This window comes from Penaeus monodon, chromosome 41 (genome assembly GCF_015228065.2).
Source record: "Penaeus monodon isolate SGIC_2016 chromosome 41, NSTDA_Pmon_1, whole genome shotgun sequence".
In the NCBI taxonomy this organism is placed as follows: Eukaryota; Metazoa; Arthropoda; class Malacostraca; order Decapoda; family Penaeidae; genus Penaeus; species Penaeus monodon.
Genome location: NC_051426.1, coordinates 19,800,462 through 19,804,013, shown reverse-complemented (window position 1 = coordinate 19,804,013; position 3,552 = coordinate 19,800,462).

The window sequence follows — 3,552 nt, the reverse complement described above, 5'->3', positions numbered from 1 at the left end:
CACACACACACATACACACAACGCACGCACACACAGCTGCGGCGACATGCGGGTAGTGTTGATCGCGCTGGCGTTGGCGGAGGTGTCGGTGGGTCGGCGTTCGGGGGAATTTCGGGGCCTCGTTCGCATTGCTTGTCTCTGGCCTCTCTGATTTCGAGTCTTTCGCTCTCACACTCTCTCTCTCTCTCTCTCTCTCTCTCTCTCTCTCTCTATATATCTATATATATATATATATATATATATATATATCTCTCTCTCGTCTCTCTCTCTCTCTCTCTCTCCAGCTCGTTCTTCTTCTCTCCGTCTCCTCTCCTCTCTCTTCTCTCTCTCTCGTCTCTCTCTCTCTGTCTCTCTCCTCTCTCTCTCTCTCTCATCTCATTCTTCCTCCCTCCCTCCCTCCCTCCCTTCCTCCCTCCCCCCCCTCTCTCTCTTTATTAGCATAAACACTTGTCTCTCTGCATGGCTGCCTCCCTAAATCTCTTGCATTTAAAACTGCCTGCCCCTTCCTGCCCCAAGTGTCGTCTCCTCTGTCGATCCCGCAGTAGGGGTGGGAGGGCGGGCAGAGTTCACGGGGGTTCAGTGTAAAGGGAGTTCATCGTCGATTTGTGATGAACGCATTGCGTACTTGTACTGTGAAGTGACCGAAGGGTGTGTGTGGCTTTTACCTTGATTCTGACGACGAGTCTGGTAGGACTGGCTGGAAGGAAACGAAAGGAAAGAGAGAGAAAAAATCACGTGAAAATATGGAAAAAGAAGAGAGGGAGAAGAAAAATAGAACGAAATACCAATTATTAATGAAAAGAATATCATAAATATTGATCAAATGAAATACAAAAGAGCTGACGGACACCGGCGGATTTCCTCCCCCATCGCCATAACAGAAGTAACGTGGCTTCCTCTTACTTACAGACACATCAGAACTTGTCTACTTATAAACTGAGTTACGCAGTGATAGCGAGATGAGTTCAGAATGCAGTGAAGAACAAGGGTAAAGGTCCTCGTGATCGAGAAAGTGGATTTAAGAGAAAAGGAAAGTCACAACAGAGAGCGAAAGAGGAGCAAGCAGAGGCGTGAGAAGACGAGGCATATGAAGGAGGGGATGGGGGCGGGGTGGAGGGGAGGGAGCAGATAGAGAGGGTAGTCGAGCGTGGGATCGACACCGGAAGCAGAGGGTGACGAGTGAGGTTTCCAGTTCTCGAAAAAAATGACAGGAAACTGTGTAGTAATGTGCATGAGAGTGTTTGTGACTGCTTGCGGGTTTGTAAGAGGTGGCCGTTGCATATACTCCTGAGTGATTCAATTCCGGTTTTATCTTTGTTTACTCATATGCGCTATTACTCATTTTCATTAATCTCATTCGGGCGTTCATTATATTCATTCATTCGATATACAGATATGCAGTACTCGGTAACAATGTAAGATGCAAGTTCGTGGTGCATTCTCTCTCTCTCTCTCTCTCTCTCTCTCTCTCTCTGTTCTCTCTCTTCCACATCTCCTCTCTCTCTCTCTCTCTTCTCTCTCTCTCTCTCTCTCTCCCTCTCTCTCCTCTCCTCTCTCTCTTCTCTCTCTCTCTCTCTTTCTTTCTTTTCTTCTTTTCTTTTCTTTCTTTCTTTCTTTTCTTCTCTCTCTTCTCTCGCTCTCCGTTCTTTGTCTCTCTCTCCTCTCTCCTCTCTCTACCTCTCTCTCCTTCATCATCTGTCTCTCTCTCTCTCTCCTCCCTCCCTCTCTCTCTCTCTCTCCTCTCGTCTCTCTCCTTTTCCTCTCTCTCTCTTTCTCTCTCTCTCTTCTCTCTCTCTCTCTCTCCGAGGGAGGGCGGGAGGGAGGGAGGGGAGGGCGGGAGGGAGAGAGAGAGAGAGAGAAGAAGAGAGAGAGAAGAGAGAGAGAGAGAGAGAGAGAGAAGAAGGAGAGAGAGAATCACTCACATCACTCACTTCAATCACTCACTCACTCACTCCTCATCTCTCTCTCTCTCTCTCTTCTCCTCTCATCTCTCTCTCTCTTCTCTCTCGTCTATCTCTCGCTTTTCCCTCTTTGTCTTTCTCTTTCTCTTATATCCAGCCACTCAGAGCCACTCACAGGGCCACCCCAACGCACTTCACTCACTCGAACTGCACCTTTCACTCACGATCACTCCTCACTCACTCACTCCTCCTCATCACATCACGCAACTTACTCACTCACATCACTCACTCACTCACTCCTCACTCACTCACTCACTCACGACCCCACGCACTCATTCACGTGGCATTTACACAACAGCACACACACACACACACAAAACACACACGCTAACCACCCACCCACACATACACTACACACACACACACCACACAAAGGCACACACCACACACACACACACACACACACACACTCACACACACGACATACACAGATATAGATGAGAGAGAGATAGAGAGAGAGAGAGAGAGAGAGAGAGAGAGAGAGAGAGAGAGAGAGAGAGAGAGAGAGAGAGAGAGAGAGCAAGCGAGCACATAGGAACAGGTTAATGATGTAATCTAGTCACGGTGCGCCGCGAGGATCTGGTTTCAGCTTGAGAACATCAATTTAAAAGAAAATAAAAATAGAGGAGGGGGGGTGGAAGGGGCTACTTTTTTACTTTTTTTTTTCTTGTGGTGTTGCATTATCATCTGTGTTTTGGCTTCCTTTTCTATCTTAAGTTTTATCTTTATGTTTCCATGTTCGAAGGCTTTCCTCTGATGTACTGTTAGCGCGTGTCGTGGGTCGGCGTAAGTAGAAAGCCATGTACAATATGCACTGAGTTAGATAGGTAGGTAAGTAAGTAAGTATATATTGATAGCTAGGTAGAAGTGGAGTGGTGTGTAGAAAGCTAGACAAGTTAATAGGAATAGATGGATATAGCTATTAGAATAGATATACATATACTGTAATAGATAGATGGAAGGATCGGTAGGTGGATCGATAGATATAGTTAGGTGTTATCGAACTATCTGGTTCATTGCGCTCACGCTGTTTCTAGAGCAGGAAGTACGAAGCAGGAAACAAATCAGATTATGATACCGTGTTTGTAAATGCACATTTATGCGAAGGTCAATCTCTGTACAGTACATTCTCTGTCTTTGTCTGCCGTTCTCTCTGTCTCTGTCTCTCTCTCTGTCTCTGTCTGTCTGTCTCTGTCTCTGTCTCTCTCTCGTCGGGCTCTCTCTCTCTCTCTCTCTCTCTGTCTCTCTCTCTCGTCTCTCTTCTTTCTCTCTCTCTTTTCTCTCTCTCTCTCTCTCTCTCTCCTCTCTTCTCTCTCTCTCTCTCTCTCTCTCTCTCTCTCTCTCTCTCTCTCTCTCTCTCTTTTCTCTCTCTCTCTCTCTCTTTCTCTCTCTTCTCTCTTCTCTCTTTTTCTCTTCTCTCATTCTCTCTCTCTCTCTCTCTCTTTTCTCTCTCTCTCTCTACCTCTCTCTCCATCTCTCTTCTCTCTGTCTCTCTCTTACTCTGTCTCTCTCTCTCTCTCTCTCTCTCTCTCTCTCTCTCTCTCTCTCTCTCTCTCTCTCTCTCTCTCTCTCTCTCTCTCCTCTCTCTCTC